This window comes from Neovison vison, chromosome 12, assembly GCF_020171115.1.
Source record: "Neovison vison isolate M4711 chromosome 12, ASM_NN_V1, whole genome shotgun sequence".
NCBI lineage: Eukaryota > Metazoa > Chordata > Mammalia > Carnivora > Mustelidae > Neogale > Neogale vison.
Window position 1 is genome coordinate 121,812,252 of NC_058102.1, and position 24,723 is coordinate 121,836,974.

General features: G+C 43.6%; 1 protein-coding gene across 4 annotated transcripts in view; it reads right to left on the bottom strand.

Annotated features, from left to right (window-relative positions):
* The window catches only part of FAM107B (family with sequence similarity 107 member B), a 227,979-nt gene that overhangs the window by 14,665 nt on the left and 188,591 nt on the right, over positions 1 to 24,723 (bottom strand). The window lies entirely within an intron of this gene.

Sequence of the window (24,723 nt, forward strand, 5' to 3'; positions counted from 1 at the left end):
ACTTGCATTGATCTTTTAAATAAGAATGCCTGCAACCGTCACTGAATGGAGAATGACAAACCTTGCACATGGCGAATCAGTGATCCCATCACAGCCAGCCTGACCTTCACGTGCTGCCCCACACAAAAATGTGCTTCTTGGTGGAAATGTGAAATGCGCCACACACACCTCTGTGCAGTCCCAGTTTTCTTTAAAAGCCAACAGCAGTTTCATTCTCATTAATCAGTAGACAAGGAGGCCTATAGGATTCCATAAAAGGATCTATTTCTCTGCTCTAAACCATGGATAATCTCCATGACACCATATCAAAACAGATTACAGCCTCCTAAGGTCAATATTACAGAGAGGGGGGTAAGCCCTGCGGATACGTGGAAGAAGAGCACTCCAGATGGAGGGAAGAGTTCGTGCAAAGGCCACAAGGCAGGAGCGTGCCTGATGGCTATGAGAAGTAGCAAAGAAACCAGTGTGGCAAGGATCGGTGAAGACAGAGGGGGAACAGCTGAGCAAGCCCGGATACTGTGGCCACAGTGTAGGGGCCATTGTAAGGATATTGGCCTTGACTCTGGAGACAGTAGAAAAGCCATTCATGGTTTGAAGCAGAGAAGTGACAAGATCTGACTCCTATTTTTGGAAGACCACTCTTAGTTACTCAGTTTAGAATAGCAGCAGCAGGCGGGAAAGAACTGGGCAGGGAGCTACTGCTGTGATGCGGGTGACAGATGGTGTAGACCAGGATAGTTGCAGCGCAGGTGGGGGGACAGAAGGGTCAGGATAGATTTTGACTGGAAAGCCTCTGGGATTTCCTGAAGAACTGGGTATGAGTTGGGAAAGGCACGGGAGAACCAAGGCTGACTCCAAGGTTCCTGGCTCGAGCAATGAGAAGGTCAGCACTGTTGGCCAGGCACGGAGGCTATGAGGTGAGCTGCCTGGACAGGAGATGAGACCAGGAGTTCTGCTTGGGACACACAGAGTTTGAGGTACTCGCCAGACAGACATCTAAGTGGTGACAGTAAGAAGGCGAAGGCAGTTAGTGCTCAAAGCCTGGGTGACTCTTTCCTTTTTCTCATGGTCTCCACGGTCTCTCACTTCAGCCACTCCCCTCATCCTCTTCTTTCCTGATTTCTCTTCAGATTTAGTATCTGGGAAGTGCGTCTTCTGCCAGACGACCAGCGCGGTCAGGTGGTAGTGTGTCTCCTGCTGGACTGAGGCAGACACCGGAGCAGGAGGGTGGGGGCAGGAGGAGTTGTGCTGCAGAGGAAGGTGCAAACCCTTCCCTTCAATTCTTTCTCACTGGTTTGCCCTTCTTCACAACTGGGGCTGGGAGAAGGGGCATGGAAGGCCCTCAGCCTGAGTCAAGTGGAACTCTGACGCTTGCCTGTAAACCAGATGAAATGAGTCTATGTAGCTCCTCATGAAGTAGACCATGCTGGAGCCTGGGAAAAGATCACTTAGGATGAAGGGGGTGAACTGGCAAGGAGCAATCTCTGTGGATCTCCAGTACTTGTGGCAGTGGCTGCTGAAGGATCTGGAATCTGTATTCTGGCCATTTCTCAGTGACTTTCCACCCTGGAGCCATGACCAACATAAGGAACCTAAATGACCTTCTTATTCAACTTCCTTCCCTCTGCCAACCATCTTCCTCGTCATTACCAAGGCTGGAAAATGCCATCCTGATCCCAAGGGAACTTTTCCATTTCATAGATCCTATCCTTCAATTAAACTGAAATGAATACTCACTGCTTCCCCAGATTTTCACATTTCCCTGCCTTCCTCGCCAGCATGCCTTTGCCAACACCATTCCCTCTAGCCAAGATGCTTATCTTCTTCCTACCCTATCCCTGGATTGCTACAAAGCTAGATTTCACTCATCCTTTCAGATCCAGAGAAATGTCAAATCTTCCACGCCACCTTTCCTAATTTCCCAGTTGTGACTGAACTCTCTGACTTCTCAACAACAGAAGAATTTTCTGTTCCCTTTTCCTAGTACTCACCTAACCCCACCTTCTGTTCCAGCAATATGTATGTAAATCGTCATATCTTCACTGCAAAGAACTTATCTGTTCTATATTCTCATTCCTCAGACTCCCTGGACTGGGTCAATAATTAGTACTCAAATTAAGAAAAAGAGTCCTGGGTTAGCTACCAGTAGAGGGAGCCCTTGAGCTATCTGAAGTCCTAGCAACAAAGTGTGTGTACCAAGCTGAAAGTGGGAATTGGGAGGTCAGGGTTTCCTGTCTGGGCATCAGGTAATCCAGAAGCCTGACAGAACACCCGAGACAGACTGTCTGACAGGAAAAATTCTTAGCATGTGGGTATTATTATTACTACATGAAACATTCTTCCTGAAATAAACATGAAGACATTTGTGTCCTATTCATTCCCCCAATTAAATAAACTAGTAATTTTTTTTAAGTTTCACGTCGATAAAGGAGAAATAAAACTGGCTTGACATCTCGGATAAAGCTTAAGTTCCCTAACTCCCCATTCTCCCCTCTGTTAAACTGAATGTTAAAAAACTGGTTGAAATGTAGATTTCAGTACTCTCTACAATTTCTGGCATGTCTGTGGGAACTCAATAAATCAAAGCTATTATTAGATGAACTATGTGACCAACACCATTAAAGAGTTTATTTAGAGGTCTGAGAAACCTGACATACAAAAAGTTCGCCTCTCTAAGCCTTGATTTCTTCAAAAACATAGGAGTACAACTAAATGACCTACAGCCCTTCTCACTGATAACATCCAGTGGTTCTAAGACCCATTCAAGCTGCAATTATTAAGAACCTTTTGAAAAGTGTAAAAAGGTCTATCACACCTTTAAGGTGCTACATGGAGTTCTGAATGGCTTAGTCAGAGTGTAGGGGATAGCAAGAAACAGCCAGACAGCAAGGGGACTTTTTTGCTGCTCTGAGGAGGGAACGCATTGAAATAGTTTAAGAATTTGAATAATAACACAGAATTGCATCTTAGACAGATACTAAATACTAAATACATCTTAGTAAAAACTCAATCTTGGGCCAGGAGCAGACAGTGACACAATCTGGTACCAAAGGCATTAGATAAGAGCCCGAAGAACCTTTGAGGCCACAAGCCCAAACAGCATGCACTGAAAAAGATCACCTGATGAGAATTCTGCCTTTAATGTCTGCAAATCAACATAAGTCATCATTAAACTCCACTATCCCAGAGGACAAGAAATTCTAACATCATGGATTTGGAGTCCTTGCTTTTCATTGTTTTCCCTATCAAAGATAGATTCCAGACCTACTCCATGCCTATTCCAGGCAACCTGTGTTGATAGCTTTCCAGAGGTAAATAACTATTCCCACAGAAACATCTCAACAAGACTAATAAAACAAATATTTCTTGCATCATATTGCAGTTTCCTCATCATACTGTTTTGGGCACCAATATTTCATGTACATGTTTCTACATCAGAAAGATAAAATTTAAAACCTAATCCTATGAGATTTAAAAATCAAATTTAGAGATTATGCAGAGTTTAATGTTTGCCTAAAATCCAATTCCACCTAGAAGCACTAATAATTGAAGTTGTTTAAACAATACCTCAAATATGGCAATGTATACATGTGTCCTATAGGTTATGGGTGTACTATAACCAATCAAAGTGAAACAAACTTCTGAAGTGCTACAAATACTTCTGGCAAGTTAAAAGTAATTTCAAAGCACTCTTCTTTTTTATTTTTTTTTTAAAGATTTTATTTATTTATTTGACAGACAGAGATCACAAGTAGACAGAGAGGCAGGCAGAGAGAGAGGAGGAAGCAAGTTCCCTGCTGAGCAGAGAACTTGATGCGGGGCTCGATCCCAGGACCCGGGGATCATGACCCGAGCCGAACGCAGAGGCTTAACCCACTGAGCCACTCAGGTGCCCCTCCAAAGCATTCTTTAGGATCGGTTTTTCCCAGGCTGGCTCCAAGAGATTCTAGCTACCCTCTGACAATACTCTGCAAGAGCCCAATCACTTGAGATTGCCAGCAGCCCAACTCTAGACCTGGGTCAAGCCTGCGCTCGGCAGCCACCATTCCCAGATGGGCAGCAGCCGTGAGGAGAAAGCTGAAAGAGTAGAGTGTGAGTTAAGACAAGAATTGTTCCCCAACAGCCAAGGATTTCACTGACAAACCCCTGAACTGCCTAGCCCTGAGGTGAGCCTACAGATTCATTAGGGCCAGTGACGCCATCCAGTAACCAAAGGCATTAGAGGAGAGCCCAGAGGAGCTCTGTGGCCACAAAGTTAAACTAAGGCTTAGAAATGGCGGCCCCCAGAGCCATCTGCACAAGCACAGAAGCACTGCTTTTTCCGCTCTGCCCGCTCCACTACGGCCGCCGCTTCAGGCTCCCAATAAACTGGCTGCAAACGCGCTGCTGTACAAACGCCAAACGGTGACGCCCTTGGGAAAATACCAAACTCATTTTCTCATCGGTTTCTTCATTCCCTAAAAATGTATTTTTATATAAAAAAAGGCACATATTTTATATTTAGAACATGGGAAAGGAGGCAAGAAACGTCAGGAAGACAGCACAGACTGTTATCAAAGCTAAGCTGGCCTGGCTGAGGCGAGACCAACCAGAAGGTGGCGACAGCCCCACAAACAACTAGGTGCCCATGTTCACAACCACCACCAGAAGAGCAGGGTTGGCTCACCCTGGCCCTCAGCACTGTTAGCAGAAGTACACACTGAAAGCACAGATATGCCACGAAAGAAATCTGTTTTGGAGTCCCTATGTATCTGCCGTCAGATAAATCTCCCCATCATTTAAACCTCGATGAGGCCCTAGGAGGTGGGTGGTTATTTTTCCCTGTGGTCTACAAAGGAGGTTCAGACAGCTTCAAGAACAGGGATTTCAGATCACCTGGACTGGCTCTAAATTCTTTAAGTCTGTCTTTGAGCAAGTTAACACACTAGTTAAAAAAAAAAAAATGGCAGATTATCTCTTAGGTGGTTAGCAAGAGTATATGTGAAATGTATACCAAAGGCAGTGACTAGAAATCATGAACTTTTGGTAGATGTCATCTGTTATTTGCACTGTCACCGGCAATAAATAACAATTAGTAACAATAACACTGTTATTGCTGTATTGGGTCATATAGCTACTAAAGAACAGGACTAGAATTTGAACTTGGGTCTGATTCCAAAGGGATGCTCTTTGAGCACTCCATTCTTCTGGACTGGGATGGGGGGGGAGAGAACTGCATTTCACTTTAACAGGGTGATTTTCTCTGTCTTGAAAAGATTTTAGGAGCTTTCCAACATCAAAGCTTTAGAACACCAAACTAAAAACATCTTGGAGAAGATCACATTAAAGCGAGGATAGAAGGCAGGACAGACACATTTTCCTGAAAACACATAAAGGTTTTTATAAGCTTGTTCACAGCAGTGCTATTCTTAATAGCTCTGTGTTGGAAGTGACCCAAATGTCCATTATCAGAAGGCTGGATAAATACATTGCGGTACACTGACACCGGAATACTGTGCAGAAATGGGAATGAAAGGACAGCAAATGCAAGGCTGAATCTCACAAACACAGTATTGAGCAAAGGAAGCCAGACACAACAGAGTCCATACGGGATGATTCCACATAAACAATGTTCAGAAACAGGTGAAACCAATTTTTGTGTTAGAAGTCAGGATAAAGGGCATCTTGGGAGTGGGTTGGGAGTGGAAGGGGATAAAGGAGACTTTTCAGGTGCTGATAATGTTCTGTTTCCTGATATAGGTTCTGTTTATACAGACTTGTTCACTGAAAGTTCACCAATCAGTACAGTTTTTTGGCTTAATACCTTTCCTTGTATGTACGGTATACTGGGTTAAATATGGTACAGATTAAATAGCTATTAAAATTACTATCTAGAGATCATTTGGTTGCTGCTACATTATTAGACTTCTGTTATTTTATCCACTTTAAACTTTGTTCATTCAGTCCATGAGAAGTAATACAGTATAATGGAAAAGAAGACCAGACTTGAAGACCACCTGTCCTAGATTAGAATCCTGGTTATGTCATTCAGCGGTTATGTGATTTTGTATTAATTACTTAACCTGGGTCTTAATGTCCTCAATTGTGAATCAGAGTTCACATGTCTACATTTGCAGAGTGGTTGGAAGCATAAAAAAAAACTTAGGGAAAACATCCACCATACACTGTACCTGCCCCTGCAGCAGTCACTCAATAAATTAGACAGTTAAATAGTTCCAACAAATGAGTTCATCTATCTACCTCTCCATTAACTAACGTCCTCTCAAAGTGAAAATGGATGGCCATATGCTACAAGTACACTAGTTTAGACGAAGTTTAATGGATAAACCCAGTCATGGTCTCGACTCTGCCCGACTTTACAATTTGGACTTAGGTGACAGAGAGGGACATGGGAGGGGGGAGAAGATGGAGGGGAGCGATGAAAATCCCTGACAGACAAGGCCAAAGCACAGAATGGAGCTTGCAGCATGATAATTTCCCAATCTCTATGCCTCAGTCTTCTTATCTGTAGAATTGGGTCGTCATTTCTCCCTAATTTCTCAGTAATCTGTTGCAAATAACTATTCTGAGCACAGAGCAATTATATAAAAATAAGGGATTTATAAAAACATAACATCTCCTAATTGGCCAATATAAAGAGTTAAACTCTTCAAACATCAAGACAACCTTAGTGACGTTCCCAATTTGCTTAACCTCCAAAAGCCCTTCAGGTAAGACCTGAATTCTGCACATTCCCTCCCTGTACCTCCAGGGCAGATTCTAGAATTCCCTGGTGGCCTGCAGTACTACCCTACTTCAGTGAGCAGTGAATGTTTGGGGGTGGGGAGGGGAATGCTGCTCAGCCCTGGCCAAGAGCAGCATGCACCTGAAAGGAAAGGGACAACCAAATGACTGGCGTCACCACCAAGGGTAGTGACACATAGCACATACCACAGAGCAGGTCAGAGCCAGCTATGTTTCTGGGCTCTGCATGTCCCAGTAACTTAGTCCTACCTGAAGCACAAAAGCACAGAGTGCTTTCTCAACCAAGTAAGTACAAGAAAATGGTTGGGCTCACGTTCTAATCCAGAGATATTTCAACCTGAGAAATTTGCCTCCTTATCGGCTGCTATCCACTGGGCTGACTGTGCCACGGGGCCAATCCGATGTTCTTTCAGGTAAGAGGTCCTGTGCTCTGGCCCTGAGGTCTGTTCATGAGGACGGTGATGTTCATGAGGACGGTGATCTGTGGGGCAGCCAAGGACAAAAAGCCACCACTCACTAACAGATCACAGAAAACAAATTCTGTGCAGTAGACGGCTTCTACTCCTCGGCCTCTCCCTGGAATTCAAAGCCATTGCCCATCTTCTCCTCAGTGTGAGAGCCAGCCCCTTGGACAATACTCTCCTGCTTCTCCCTTACCTGTCTGCCCAGGCATCTTCTTCCCCACCCCCACTCCTTGTTCTCCAGAAACGGGTCCCTAGCCCTATCCTCTTGCCTTTGGTGACCCCCACATGCCCTTTGGCCTTTCTGCTATATGAGCCATTTCCAAGGTGTACATGAAGATTGTTCCTTTCTTCCCAAGCTCCAGGTCAAAAACTCCAAATGCCGACGGAAGAAGCAACGTGTTTGAAGTTGAGCTCAACCTCACTGGTTTGTTCACTGAGTGCCCCCTATGGGCCAGATAAGGATAGAACACTAAAAAGGAGAGAGCAGACCCTTTATATTCTAGTGGAAACCACCACAGGCAAATTTAAGTTGAAATCATTGTTTTTCAATACCAACAGAGGGGACACCACACACACCATTTTTCCACTGTAGAAATAATCCTGTAGCCTTCCCTTAACCTCCTTATTTGCCATCGGCCAGGCAGCTTTCAAACTAATACTATCTCTGCAATGTCCCCGGCCTCAGCCTTGATGCGTAATCGAACAGTCAGCCCTTCTTTCTCATGATAAATGTCCTTGAGACCATCACCCACTGCCACTGCTATAATCCTAGTCCATGCTTTCATTCTTCAGGCTCAGGACTGAGCAGCTGTCTCTTCACTGTCCTCTACTTCTCCCCCTCACTCTTCTCTCTAATCTAGCTGCACCCCAGCCAAATCCTATGCTCCGTCATTAAGCGTCTGCCTTCAGCTCGGGTCATGATCCCAGGGTCCTGGGTTCAAGCCCTGCATTGGGCTCCCTGCTTGGCAGGGAGCCTGCTTTTTCCTCTCTCATTCCCCTTGCTTGTGTTCCCTCTCTTGCTGTGCCCTTTCTCTGTCAAATAAATAAAATATTTAAAAACAAACAAGCAAACCCATATTTGAAGTTTTCTTATTCATCACATTAAGCTCACAAAGGAAAAGCCTGACTCTTACTTATTTCTCATCCCCAGAAACATCTCCATGTGCTTTCCACATGTTGTTTAACTAAAACTGGCCATGTGATACACAGGTCAAGTGAAGTATAGAGCTCAGATTTACAAAAGGGGGCAAACAGGGGAGGTGCAGGTGGGGAGGCCAACCTTTGCTTTGAACACATTCTCCACCTTCATTTGATTTTGAAGGAGCCCAGAATGAGTTCTAGGCAAGTATCTTCTCTTTTTTTTTTTATCTTGCAGGAATAACCACTTTATTTTTTATTTTTTATTTTTTTTTGCTTTTTCAGGTGGTATTTAATAATGCAGAATCCTATTCTAAGAAATAGGGTAAGCTTTTACACTTATATATATATCTCCATCACACTTCTAATAATTTCCTTGAAGTTTAATACATGTGCTTTTTTTTTTTCCCCCAATTTATTTATTTTCAGAAAAACAGTATTCATTATTTTTTCACCACACCCAGTGCTCCATGCAAGCTGTGCCCTCTATAATACCCACCACCTGGTACCCCAACCTTCCACCCCCCCGCCACTTCAAACCCCTCAGACTGTTTTTCAGAGTCCATAGTCTCTCATGGTTCACCTCCCCTTCCAATTTACCCAAATTCCCTACTACTCTAACGCCCCTTGTCCTCCATGCTATTGGTTATGCTCCACAAATGAGTATCTTCTCTTGATACAGATCAGTACAGGGAACCAAATGTCCATTTTTCTAAACCAGCAGATTATGCTCCTTCTTGAACAACATGACCCAATAAAACATTCACTTGACATCCCTAACATTAAACGTTATGTGTAAGCAATGAGTCTTTTGCCACAAAAAGATAACTCAAAATGCTGTCTGGTGAGAAATAAATATTAGTATGTTGGCTTACATTAAAATTCCCATAAGGTAATTAGCATTTCATTAATATGCAGCTCATTAATTTGCATAAACCTCTAAGCAACTGAAATGCTGTCAATTAACAGATTTCTTTAATAATTGATTACTTTAAAGTCAACGGCCTTAAAATTGCCTTAGACAGATAAATCACACTCATCAAATAACATTTGATACAGGACCATTTAAGTGACTCTGAGCTTCTTTATCGTACATAAAGTACCCTGATGAGATCTGAAGTTCAAGGACCCTTGCTTTTCCCAAAGAAGACTGTTCTGTGGTCTAACAGTGTCACCCAGTGGTAGTAGGCATGGCTTGTGTTCAGAGCAGCTGTTGTTTTTAAAAAGAAGCACTTGTCACACATGTTTACTAAAAGGGAAGGAAAAAAATGCTTTTCTGAATTGTACAAAGAAAACCAGTATGTGTCAATTCTGGACTACATGGGGCTGGTACTGGAAGAGAGCTACCCTATAGCCACGGTTACTTTGAAGCCCTTGGGGACCATACAAGAGTGTACAGATCTGAAGAGAGGCACAAGTGATGCTCCTGTGACTTAGGGGTAGCACAGGTTTGACTTTCAATCAGTTCAGTGTCCCATGACTGAGCCACAGGACCAAAGTCGCCCCTGTCATTGGCTTTATTGTCTATCATTTGGTGGCTTCAGTTCGCAAAAGCTTACATCTCCCAGAACAAGGAAAGAATAACCAGCCAATTCTGTTCCAGGGCTGACTATCTGATTTTAAAAACTTATGAGGTGAAGTTTAATTGAAAATAATAAATTATTTAACTTCCTTATCTGTAAAAAGAGAAGGCTGGACCAGATGACCCTTGAGATCCCTTACTAGCGCTAACATTCTGATAATACAGAAGAGTCCAGCTTATCTGCTGCTCCCAACCACAGGGGCTTAGAGCCAAGGGCTGCAGAGCTTGGCTCCATCATTAGAGCCAGATGGACCGGAGAAGGTGTTCCTTTGATATTCCCCACATATCCCCCACCTTGGCCTCCATTCCAACTCACCCCTGTTCCCAAGAACCATGGACTTCTCCAAATGAAATCTATAGTGAGTAGGTTTTCTGGTAGTGATACTGAATACCTCCAGATGCAGCCACCTTCACTCCAAGTCCCCCTAAAAGAATCTCAACTGCTTGGCCCACAGCTAGAGAGATGTACATAGGAATGGAGCATGGACCAGACTTTATTAAACCAAAACTCCAAATCCAGGGCGGGGGGGGGGCTCCTAGATATCATAGTGAAGAAACACACATTACCATATAGGGTAAATAAAAAACTATTTATTCCTCCTTGCATAAAGTTTCCTATATCAAGTATATATCGCACCATAATTGAATAAATTCATCTGAATCCTATAAACCTAAAAACGACCTTAGAATCATGGCACAGTTCACCCTCTTACTCCCCATCTAGTTTCTCTTTATACATCTTTGTCTTCTTTATAAATCCATAGATATTCTTCTAGCTTATTCCCACCAAATCTCAAATACCTAAGAGTTTTATGATGTTAATGACAGTTTTTTCTCCTCATTCCCTTTTATTTAGAAAATCAGTATCTACTCTCATGGGCCACTTGTCAGAAGATAAATTTTTGCTGCATTCTTTCTGAAGAATTTGCTAGCAGTCTGTGGCAAAACATAATAAATTCACTTCTAGGAATTTACTCCAGATGATAATCAGAGATGCAAACAAGAATATATTGTATAAGAACATTTATCTACAACCTATGATGGTGAAAAAAAATGGAAACCACTTAAATATCCAATACTGGGTAACAATGTGGCTTAAACATTATTTTTTAAATAATAAAAAGGGAAATACTCACTATGCACCAAATAGGAGAAAAATACCAGTATCCTATCAAAACAGTATGCCCCCTGTGTTCTAGTATGGGTGTCTGCACGTACAAAAGCTATTCAAAATGCTGTGCAAGGCCCAGCTCCATCAGTACCACCATGGAACTTGCTAAATGTAAATGCCCAGCCTGAGAGCTCCTGAATCAAAACGGCTGGGGGTCAGGCCCAGCAGCCTGTTCTCATGCTCACTGTATGCCACACAGCCTCTGAGATAAGATATTGAAATTCACCCCATTGGAGGGCCAGAGACACTGAGGCCCAGAGAAGGTGGGTAATTCACCTAGGGTCAAAAGGCTAATAAATGGGCAGCATCACCCAGGTAGCTCAAGTCCACACTCTTACCCACTTTGCTCTAGAGCCTTTCCAGATGAACTCATGTTTGGAAGTATGCTCTGTGCTCTTTCCCCTAAATGAACAGTGTGATGCATCCCACCTACTGGTTTGTCTTCTTCATTTGGTTTCAGCACTTCTGTTACAAAGCTACCAGTTGGGACGGGGTGTTTGGGAACTATCACTGGCACCACCATTGACAAACTTCTTGGTGAGCACCTGCCTGACATCTTTGAAGGCTATAGAAAGATCTTTCGATTTAAGTGCACATTAAACACCAGTCCACATTGGCAGAAACTTCAATGCCCACCAGGGACAGACACCATGACCATGACAACTAAACACAAAAGGTCTGTCTTCTGGCAGCTAAAATGCAGCTGTCACGTGGCAGGCCCAGACACACACTTTACAAAACATTGTACATTTACAATGGCTTACCGTTTTTGAAATGATACAACTCTTGATCAATTTCTTTTACTCTTCCAGTTTCTACATTACTTCAAAATCTTCACGTAACACATTTTTATATTACACCATTTCATATTCAACAAAATTCAAGTTCAAAAAAGGATGCTACCAGCTTTTATTCCCAAACTGCCCCTCCTCAAGCATCAGGATGCAAGATAAAATTAAATTTAAAAAAACTACTGGAAAAGTGAAACTCAGTCCTACTGGCAACTAGAGAAGTAAAGACCAACTTTCCTAGCCGTCCCCAATACTGCCACCAGAACATAAAGAATTCTCAGAATGGACACAGACGAGCCCACAATGCCACCAAGATAATGACAAGACATCTCTCTGATCGCACTAAAAGGTGTGACTGCTAACTTTTTACTAAATGACAGCTCTAATGTCATATTCATCTCTTGCCTCCTAGATAAATATTGTTAGTATACCCCATCACTGAACTGTGCCTGCTTCCTGACCACATCCAACCCAGGTCCCCACTCCTCCAATCCCACCTTTGGAACACCCAGCTCAAGCACCATCCTGACTCTGCTTTCCAACAGAAATCTCAACGTTCTTCTGAGCTATGTTTGCCTATGACAGCAAACCAAATGAACCACACTTGGGTCTGACTCCACCTGCTCCTGGTTGTTGCTGGCTGATGGGATTCAACACACTTTTGTCTTAATAAGTTACCAGTAACATCTTGTAGGGTAGCAAGAACCTCAAATAAAAAGCCCACAAACCAACATCACTTTTCTTGGTCTGCTTCCTTACTGATAAAATGACAGCCAGTAATCTTATCATTTTCCTTGCAAATCTGCTCAATTTCAGCCATATTGTGCGTCAAACAGATTTGTTTCTATGAAAGAACGTGCTCTGGCTTCCACTCACTCAACTTACCCTTTCACAGATCCAGTTTGTCCGGAAAATTTCATTTTTCACTCTCAGAAAAAAAAGGAAGGAGAACTTCATGCCAAAAACAATGGTTACAATTATGTGTATTTTCTAAATGGCTAAAATGCTTCATAATTATAAGAATATAAGTTGACTTTTATTTGATTTTTGCTTCCGTGATAAAAATGGCGCTATGTCTCCGTCTGGGTCTTCAGAGGACTGTCTGGCTCTAACTAAACCCCAGAGAGCAGCTATTTACACAGCCCAGGTACTTTTAATTAAAGTCTGTTTTCCCCACTCACTTTTCAGGTTACCTCATGGGCTTTCGGTGAACAATAGCATTAAGCGGGTCTTGTTTTGGAAGACACCAAAACCAAGACGGGAATATTAAGCCCACTGCAGCCAGCAAGACCACAGCCAGGCGTTTTTGCCCGTGGACTTCAACAGTGGCCATGTCCGTCCCTCAGCTTAGGCCCAAAATATCCAGAGAGCCCGGATGTCCGAGCTCACAGCCAGCGGGGGCACAAGTACACATGGTAAATACAATGTGGTATCACGTCTGGAGGGTGAGAAGCACAGGCAAGTCCCAGAGCTGGGTTCCTCTCAAGACTGCCTCCCTCCGACTCCAGGTTCTCCATGTCGACTCCACACATCAGTGAGGACGCTCTGGGACACATATGATGGCACCTGACTAGACGCAGCTGAAACGGCAGGCGCTCGTTTGTAACTCACACAAGAACCTGGCGTCAGATATTCCTGGGCTGCTTCAGAGCTCCGCGGTGTTACCAGGGCCCTTGGCTCTTGCTGTCGTGCCCTGCCTCAGCAGCCCCATACAGCAGCTCCCAGAGGAAAGGCAGCTGGACAGGTCGCCCCCGACTAAGTCGTCTCTCCCTCTGTCTGGGGGAAGTCACTCCCAGAAGCCCCAGGTGATGGGGGGGGCTGCTTGCATCTGATTGGCCAGAACCGTGTCATGTGATCGCCAGAGACACAAAGGAAGCTGGGAAAATGGGAACAGGCGCTCCAGCAACGAGGAGCTGAGAGTAGGGGCTGTCGAAGAGACACTCAATTCTGTCACTTTTGTCACACTCAGACTGTTATGGGCTGACTCTCCCCCCTCCCCATTCATAATGGTAAAGTCCTATCTCCCAGTGTAATGGCACCTTTGTGAGGTAATTACATGAGGTCATAAGGGTGAGACCTCATGGTGAGATTAGTGTCCTTGAAAGACCAAGAGACAACAGAGCTCTCCTTTCCCCCACCATGTAAGGGCAGTAAGAAGGCAGAAAGGCAGGAAGACAGTCCTCACCAGGAACCAAATCAGCCAGCATCCTGATGTTGGACTGCCAGCTACAGGAGAAAAATGTCTACTGTTTAATAGCCACACAATGCTCCCTCCCAACTATGGGGGCACCTGCATGGCTCAGTTGGTTGGGCATCAGATTCTTGATTTTGGCTCAAGTCATGATCTCAGGGTTGTGGGATTGAGCCCCATGCGGAGCTTGCTGGGGGCTCTCTCCCACCTCCCCTTCCTCTCTTTCTGTCCCTCCCCCTGCTCACTGTGCTCTGTCTCAAAAAGGCATCAACTATTCCATTATGTTTTTAGTATTTCATTATGGCAGCCGAGTTAAGACATCCTCAATGCAACTGTCTTCAAAGGCACTCCAAACTCCTGACAAGAGGCTCGCTGGACCCCTCTGGGTGAGGTCATTTAGCTACTTTCTGACCTTGGCTCCAAAGCTGAAAGGGAAACCCCAGCAACAATCATTTCTTGGAAGTGTGTAGCCCTCACAGCATAGGCAGAAGAGCTGCAACAACCAAAGATAGAAACGCTTTTATCCTTAGTTTTTCCATCTACACATAACCACACTTTTCGAACTGTGGGTGGGGGGTGAGGGGGCCAGTTTGGCAGTTCAAATGTAAACATATCTGTAGTGGGTGTGGACCCTGGAACAAGGGAGTCAACTACTCTGACTGGTACCTTTCTCTGCTTGAACTCCGTACATTAAAGCAGATCCCTCCAGATACCTGTCCTTCTAAGACACCAGACCTTGCTATTTCCACAACTGTGGTGTGCGGAGTCACAGGCAAACAAAACATGGTGTCCCCAGCTTCAGGAAGCATCTTACTTCCCACAAGACATTACTTCGGTCACCCATCTCATAGGCACACTCAGCCTCCCGCAGGGCTACACTGAAGCTTTGTCTGTCTCTATGTACAGTAACAGGCCGAGGGAAACTTTCAAAATGAGAATGGGAAAAAACAACAGCCACTCATTTGGCAAACCAGCAACACAGGAAAATGAAAACTTAAAAACAAGTAGCCCACATTTAAAGGAGCAGACCTCAGGTGCCACAATGCCTAAAAAGTGTAAATGCCTTCATTCTTACTGGAATAGGAAGAATACTCACTGTTTTAGAAAATATTCAAGATTTCAAAAATACATGTATTTCTGGAATAGAGGTCTTAGAGAGATATGCACTTAAATTTTAGTAGTGAGGAACAGATAGGCAATTCATAATCCAGATCCTATAGAAGCTGAGAGATTTCATTCCTTCTCATTCAAACAGGATGCTCTCAAGAGCAATTTGTAACTACTCCAATAGCCTCCTATTTACTTTGTAGCTTTCACCCTCAGATAAGTTCTCTCTCAAAGTGAATCACTCCTTCTTCCCTCTATGCAAGAATGCAAACCACCTACCACTTTGTCTATAACCCTCATGGCCTCAGCCACCAGTGGTGAGGACTTGTGCCCCAAATCCCAACATACCCTCCCTCAGGCTAGTCATTCTGGCATTTCAATCCAATCTATTACTATCCAATAATACTACAGTCAAATGATGGTTTCCCCAATCTTGCCACCATCGGGCCACTTAAATTCTATAGCAGCAAAAGTGATTAAGTAAAAGAACAGGGCAGGTCAGTAACAGTAAACACTGAGCCCAACACTAGTTCCATATAAAATGGGAGAACTCTGCTTCTCTCTCCCTGCAGTTACTCAAGTTTTGTTTTTGTTTTTTTTTTGTTTTGTTTTGTTTTAAAGATTTTATTTATTTATTTGACAGAGAGAGATCACAAGTAGGCAGAGAGGCAGGCAGAGAGAGAGAGGAGGAAGCAGGCTCCCTGCCGAGCAGAGAGCCCGATGCGGGACTCGATCCCAGGACTCTGAGATCATGACCTGAGCCGAAGGCAGCGGCTTAACCCACTGAGCCACCCAGGCACCCCTAGTTACTCAAGTTTAAAATGTTTTCATTTCTCTTGTTGCAAGAGGGTTCATTACTCAAGAACTCAACATCCAGAAACTTCCCATCAGCTTTGACTTCTCTCACAGCTCCTGTCAAAAAGTTCAGAACTTTAACAATACCTGTTTTAAAATCCACACAAATAGCAGCTACTGTAATTTAATTAAATGAAAAGGGCAAGGACAAATGACATGTCAACACATTCATAATGAAAAGTTGTCTTTTACTTACAGCTGGTTATAAAGGAAATATTAATTGCTTCCAGAAAAACAATCATAAAGTCATTCCCTAACAAGAAATTACAGATGTACCATGACAGCTAACTACTTCCTTTACGCCTTTAAAAAAAGCTAATCTGAAAAAGCTTAATAAAGGATAGGACAGTTTTACCCACTTAGATTAAGTATTCAAAGTTAAATGTGGCCAAAGGGCTTTGAAAAATGAAATAATTCTTAAAAAAATTTTTTTTCAAGGCAATTCAGGGCCCAAAGAAGAAAATCTAGAAATAAATACTCTTTAGTTTATAATCTTACAAATGTCAAATGGAACAAGATGCCAAGTATTTGAGAGTGAAATTTACCTCAGATTAAAAAATTCAGTTTATAGTACAAAATCTACACACACACAATGGTACATGTGACATAGTAATTAGGAAGGACACTAACAACTTTATTTTCCTAATTTCATCTGTGAATCTTCAGAATTAAAGTTCTAAACCTTCTTTCCACTTTATACAATATAATAGTTCTAGAAAAGATCTGTTACCATCCTTAAATTTCCTTATATCCAGTAATATACAAAAATCAATGTTAAAGATAATTATAAACACTTTCCTTCTATGCACCCTCAGACTTGCTCTAAAGTTGATAAACTTTCTAAAATACCTTGGATCAATGGCTTTCAAACTTCTGTCTGTAATCCTCTTTACACTCAGTGACCCAATAAACACCTGCACTAAAATTAGCTAAAGCAGAAGTTTCCAGAAGAAGCCATCTTTACTATATGCTGTACACTGTGATATTTGCTTTGTTTCTTTCTTTTTTTTTTTTTTTTGTAATGCTGGCTGTGACCCGCTGAATTGATTTCATGACCCACTAATGGATGCAGCCTGAGAAATCCTGCTCTGATTCATTTATTTAAACTTGCCACAATAACTTAGCAGTACTCTGAAGATGGGAAAGCACCTGAAAATTTGCAACAGAAATGTAAATTGGATGATCTGCTCTATACCAACTGTCATCATCCCTTCCAAATAGAAAACACTTAAAATCCATTACCTTTTAAAAAGTGTTATTTGGGCTAGTATTGCTGATACTAAAGTCATCACCTCTCTTCCACCTAATCTTTAAACTATCCTTACTCCAGTCACTGAAGAATAACCTCAAACCTTCTAACTGTGTGTGAATGAGTAAAGGAATACAAATTAAAGATTACCTAGAGAATTCTGTTGCTAGGTCTTTTTCCACACTTATGACAAAATGTGGGGAAAGAGGTGACCTAGGAAGTACTGTATTTTTCCCTTCTTAAAATATTTTTATAGACTTCATTATTTTTTAAAGATTTTATTTATTTGAAAGAGGGAGAACATGAATGGGTGGGGGGGGGCGGGGGGAGAGGGAAGCAGGCTCCCTTAAGCACACAGCCAGACCTGGGGGCTTGATCCCAGGACCCTGAGATCATGACCTAAGCCAAAGGAAGATGCTTAACCAACTGAGCCAACCAGGCACCCCTCCTCTTCTTAAAGTATTTTTTAAAAAGCAGTTTCTGTAATTTCTCTATCCATAAAATTATAGATACAAAACATCAATATTTAAAACCAACTTGAATGGCATTTGCCTATTTTTTTTAAAGAAATGGCAGTGTAACTCAGATAATGTTCTTAATACCAAAATAATCATTCTATTTGCATAATCTTTTAAGAAGCAGAACAAAAATTCCACACAGGGAGCTAAAGTCAACAATGAATAAGAGGAAGGGCTCTAGTCTCAGGTACCTGGAACCAGACAAAGGCCATTTAGCCCCAACACACAGAAAACTGGGCAGAAAAATATATGGGAGAAATTAAAATTGATCTATTTTTCTTCCTGGTCAACAGAGAAAGGGTAACATAAGGGCAGTATGGAACAGTAGTGGGGCTTAAGCTTTATCGTCTGAGAAACTGAAACCCAGCTCCACCACACATTAGCCATCTGACCTTAGTTCAACAATGTAACAGCACTTAAAATAATCATTCAATAAATATTAGCTGTGGGCAGGGCACAGTCCTAAATGTGCACACCCACCAACTCACTGAATTTTCACAACACTCTGAGGTAGGTTCTGAGGGCCAGAGAGAGACTAGGAAGCTTGTCCAATTTCATACAATTAGTCACAGGAAGGCCAGAATTCAAACTCTGCCCAAGGAATCCCAAAACCTTTGCAGGGGTTGCCTTCTGAGCCCTGGTTTCCTTGTCCTTCCCTATAAGGGCTGCTATGTGAATTAAAACCTCTGGCCTGTCAGATAGGGACTCATCACCTCCCAGATCCAGTGACACAGCTGCCACCCCCACAGGGCACACTGTCTCGGGTAAGCCAACTTCACCTGTTCAGAGTCACAAACTTTATCTTTTTTTCTTCTACCCTCTCTCTGCCCCACCCCTTAGACACTCCTCCCACACACATACCTTTCACTGACCCAAGGAAATATGTACTGAAGACGGGGAGAGTAATATAAGCCCTATCATGAGTATATTTACTGAAGGAAGAAAGGGAGGTAGCTCATGTTTGTAAGAGAGGGCGAAGTTGTCAGGCTTAATTAAAAGCCAAGACCATGATAGGCAGAGAGCCACAGAGGCTGGAACTCAGCGCAGCAGGAGCGTGCTGGAATGATCTTGGGGGTTACGCAAGGAAGATCTCTACCAGCAACAGAATGAAGGCAGGAGGGAGCCTCGGCGGGCAGTGCTGGAATGGGACGGACTGGGCCAGTTGTGGCTCCGGGATCTGGCAGAAATTAGAGGGCAGGGCCTCAAATATGCCAGGAATTCTGCTGAGGGCAATAAACCACCTCACAATGCAAAGCTGGATTGCATTAACATCAGTTTTGGAAACAGGAAGTACCAGTACCAAGTATAGCTAATAAGTGTTGACAGAATTTTTCAAAATAGGGTTACATTCTCCTTCTTTCCTGTTCACATTAGCTGGCAAATGCCATCCCCTCCACTTCCTCACACACAAAAAGTGGGTAAACAGAGGCACTGCCGGGCTATTTAATGGACCTAACCAAAACACAGCAATCAAGTTAACTGAACCAAGTTGTTGAAAGACATGCCAATAATACACCAGCACCCAATTACTGAATCAGGCCTTTTTTTTTTTTTTTTTAAACAACCAAGAGTAACAATGTGAGTATATGCTTCTATGGTAGAACAAGTTAGCGACCAGTGTCAGACACAACTGTTAGTTGTTGTAGCAACAGCAGACAACAAGACTTGCTCAGATTGGTGGTTAGCAATTTACCTCTTTGTTTCCCATTATACATCTATCACTACTTATTATAAAAACCACCTTCCAAGTATTAAGATATCATTAGCTTGCCAAACCAAGGAAGAATACAACCAGTTATTCTGACTTGGAAAAAAAAAAGCACTGAGAAGCATGAATACCATAAATTGAACTTATGAATGTTCAGAAAACAAGACATTGTTACTATAAGCTATTTCATAATCTTCAGAGATACAATGTTTATTTTTAGACTGGAAAAAAATTAACTATAGGACTAACTGCCAGATTAAATAATATTATCTAATAAAAGTAGTTTACAAATACATCTACTATTTTAATTAAATGAAGTACCGAATGACACTGTCAGCTTAGAATCATTAATGTCATTCCTACTGGTTATAATTTAATACCTGATTATAAAATAAACACACAAAGTATCCTAGACTTTGTCTTTAATCTAGTTTTTATTTTGCCTTTCATGCTTGTTTTAAAATAAATTTTATTTCCACCTCACTAGTAAAAAACAAATTTTGTTTTCTCTTAAAATGGTTCACTGCAGAGATAGAGAGATTCGACTGTGACTTGGGATTACTGGACATTATTTCCCCATTGCATCTGTTACTGACCCTTTCCTTTACAATTAACTAAACATGCTTTGTCAGAGGGCACAGGCCCAAGCCTTAGAAATGCCAGGTCCTATTCCCTGTCACCTCCCAGGCTCCGTGCATTCAGAAAATGACCATGCCTCTTGGGATGAGTTTCCTCACCTGTGAGCCCCAACCAGGAGATCAGAGGTTCTCACTAGTCAGGACAGTCTGAACTAAACCTGAGACTCCCTGGCATGCACATGCACACACGCGTGCGCACACACACACACACTCACACACACACACACTCTGCACTGGGTAACACAGTCAGACTCCACGACACAGGTCTTTCAAAGCCACACATACTCGCCCATCCCCCCAAAAATGGGAAACAAGAGAAATCGTTTCTTTACCCATCTGCAGCTATAATACAACTAGTAGGGTGACCCCTATTAGAGATATTTTAATATCTCTGACCCACAGGAATGGTTATTAAAGCTTAAGTATGAAATGCAGCCCTTCGTTGCCACCTTGGGGCTTTCAACAGTCAGAGGTGATTAGGCAGCAAGAGAAAGCAAACTGAGGTAACAGACCTTTGCGTGCCTTTCTCAATTCTCAGCGTAAACAAACAACAACAAAACACTATTTGATTAATAACAATGACTTTAAATGGCCTTCCTGAGAGTCCTTGTGTGTCATCAGAACTGACTGATTTGAAAGTGGCTAATTTGATAGAGATCTACAATCAAGGAGTCCCTGATTACTCCTCCCCAAGCACAGATCTCCCAAGTGCTGATCACAGAGTTTCTGCATTGTTCTTGGCTCAACCAGGACGCTGGGACTGAAGAAGGAAACAAACCAGTCAGCGCTCAGCATGCCAGATACCAGCCAGGTCACAACATTCTCCTCTGTCACAGCCCTGACTGGGAGAGCTCTGCTCTTGACACAACAAAGCCATACAGAACCCCCAGCTTAATTAGCAACCTACCGTGAGTCCTTCTCCAAAGGACTCTGTAGGCTGTGTCTGAGCCACAGCCACTGGCCTGGCTGGCCCTGCCACTTTGCAGAATACCCACATACTAACAGTTCCGTGGCTAAAAAAGGCAGTACCAGCATTTTCTTTATTAAGAAGACGAACATCAAAGCAGGACACCAGCACAAAGAATGAACTTCCTTCCCGGGAAATTATCTTAAAATGTAAATTAGGTCAGGTCCCTGGCACAATACCTTCTCTGAACGCCGGGCCAACTCCTCACACACCAGTCTCTCCCCTGCCCTTGCTCCCCACACTCCAGCCACACCAGCCATCCTGGGTGTCTCACCTGGCGGGGCTTCACACCCCAGAGCACTCCCTCCCAAGCCATCCCCAGCCTCTCCCTACAATGGCTCATCCTCGCCCTTTTCATCTCTACCCAGACATCACCATCCCAGAGCACCCCATTGAACCGGGGTCCCTCCACTCTCAGTCTCTGTCCTGAGCTTGTGTCCCACTCTCACAGTCTGGAACTCGTCATTTGTTGCTGGATACACGTTATTCGATGATAATCCCTTCTAGATACGGAGCTGAGGGCCTGGGGCCATTTCTCTTCTATACCACTCTAACTCCAGGGCTTAGAATATACTAAATGCTCAATTATCATTTGTTAAAGTGATTCAATATCTCAATAAATTTTGCATGGAGAAGAGATGTAGCCCATAAACATTTTTATTTGTCCTAAATTGGTCATGGTGCAAAAATAAAACAATTCACTGGGCTAAATTAATTTCTCCCTACTAAACACCCACCCTTGGTCAGGTCTGTGCTCTCCTGCAATCTTCTGATTTAAATGAAAATTAAAAAAGCATTTGAAATCTGTAATAGAAATGGTATTATCAGTGATGGTTGAATCTCAGGTAATCCATAGAAATACTCCTCCTCCTATGAGCTACTGAATAAATGTTCCAGGCACCAGTGAAACACTGTATTTCATCTCGTGTAACCTTCATGGCAGTTCCATGAGAGAGGTCTTCTCATGCCTCCTGACAGAGCAGGAGCTGATGCACAGTGAACTGGTAACTAGATCAAGGTCATATAACAAGAAAAGGTGGGTCAGCTGGGTGGAGTGCTGCCGGAACTTGGCCTCCTCCCTACTGCTCCATCTTCTATCCCTTCTAGAGCAGTCCACCCCCATGGGAAAGGGAGACAAGGTAGAGCTGTCTCTTCTCGTTTTGGAACCAGGCCATTATTTATTCAGTTTTTAAGGGAAAAAAGACAAGTCATCCTTTGACCCACCCGGCATCAGTCCAGCTAATTCTATCCTAATTCCTCCAGCTTGCCTTCCCCATTGCCAGCGCCTCCTACTTCCCTGAACCTCCGCTTTATGCATCTCCATGCTTTGGAATTCATCACACAGTCCATAACTCCTTTCTGCCCCAGCCTGTGCACGCATATGAGTGTTGAGCACACAATCACATGCAAACATGCAAATCCCTTTCCAAACTCCAGTTTGCTCTCTCTAGCTTTTTCAAGTCAGACGGTAAATAAGACACCTAAACTATTTCATCCTGAGGTGTAAGAAGAGGCAAATAACTCCCTTGACCTTCCTAGAGATACTCGAATGCATAGCATAAAAGGTTACTTGCTCACAAAGTACAGTCTGAATTATTACACAGCTTGAAAATGACCAAAATTAGGTGAAAATGTCGACAAGTGTCCAGGATGATAATGAAATCAAGCCGGCCAACCAGCAACCACTCACCTGATGGCAGTTTTCCTACCTATTGTCCTCCGTTTCTGAACTCAGAGTCCAAGCTGCTCACAGCTGTACTTCTGGGGCGAGCACAGGGAGAGCTGGAAAACTGGGCGACAGGAGGGGCACTGAGCAGGGAGATGCTAAATCCAGTGTTTGCAGCTGGAGGCCACCTACACGTTGGTGCTGAATTTTTAAAAACACTTCAACACCTTAATAATATGTTCTGCCAGGTATAACAAAAGTGTGCCCAAGGAGCTTGAATTCTTAAGCTGCTAGGAACTAAATGTGAAAGGAAGCCCAAAGCAGCAGAGGAAGATGAGCGGGGGGAGGGGGAGGAAATCCCTTCAACTACTGAGTTCTATGGCTCCAAGAAAAGAACAGCAAAAGAACACATCCCCCAACAGGCCACGCTGATGCTGGTTATTTACATGAGAACCACTTGGGCTGTGTGAACCTCCATCTTCCTTCAAACGCTCCACAGCTGTGGTTTATGCCCCTGGCTTGCACATCCGAACCACCTGTGGAACTTCAAAACACAACACCAGGGGCGCCTGGGTGGCTCGGTGGGTTTAAGCTTCTGCCTTCGGCTCAGGTCATGATCTCAGGGTCCTGGGACAGAGCCCCGAGTCGGGCTCTCTGCTTGGTGGGGAGCCTGCTTCCACCTCTCTGTATGCCTGCCTCTCTACCTACTTGTGATCTCTCTCTCTCTGTCAAATAAAATAAAAAATCTTAAAAAACAAAACAAAACACCAGCGTATAGCTCCAGTAGAGAACTGAAAGGGGAACCCACCATGGTCAGCGACACCTACAACAGGGTCTGGGCCACAACATAACCACGTAAAGAGGAAATGCTGGTCGGGAGTGCAAGAACCAGCGAGCCCACACGTCTCCTCTCCCTCCCATCTCCAAGAGCAACCACCTGGACCGATCATCCATTTAGCTCTTCTTCCCTGACCACCTCTGGTCCCAGCCCTGAGTGCCAGAGACATAGGGCAGACCACATGGCAGACTGGCCCTCAAGGAGCTTCCATTCTGGTAAAGTCACATGGAAGAGATTTAAGTTACCGTATTAAAAAAAAAGAGGGCGGCTAAAAAAGATTCCCCCAAGCAATTTCCATCAGTCTTCCTGACCTCAAGTCCTTTGAGCCCCCAGCTCCTTGTTCCGTCCTCGGATACATGTCCGTCGCGTCGTGCTGCGCTTCAACGGCAGGCCAGGCCCCACCCCCCACGTGGCTCTGTTCAAAGCCTGGATCCAGACACTCAAACCTGATTTCCTCTGCGCCCTGATGTGCCCCCACATCCTCAGACAGGGTGACCGGAATGGTCTAAGTCAAGCTTCTCCATCAACATCCTAGGTCTCATATTTTCTCTTTTTTTCATTGCCTATCCTACGCTTGGGGGATATAAAAGATCGACAGGAGTCCCCTTAAAAGTGTTTCATCTTTTTTTGTAAAAAATTAGCAAGATACAGAACATATTAATATCACACACTGATTCGGAGCTAAACTGTACAGAAGGAAGGGACGGAGATTAGTCAGTGTGAGCACCTCAGAAGCAAGCCCTGAGCAAAGGGTTTGGCCAGGCAGAGTCAGCAATGACCAAGCAGGATGTCTGAAGGAGCACCAAGGGCCCAGACAGGGGAGAAGTAATGAAGACACCGGCCTGACTGAAACCAGGAGGACTCATCAGGCAAGTGGCAGGAAAGAAGGCGGGAGGAACAGCTCAACACGGGGCTCTGCAACCAGGTGTGGTTTACCCAGGACACTGGAAGACAGGTGTGGCATGACTCTGAGAAGGAGTAAGGCACAGATGCAAACTCTTTCAGGCACACAGAGGAAACCACTGTCATTAACTCTGATTCAGCCTATCATGAATATCTGACACACAGTTATTTTCAACAAGAACCTCATCAAAGTG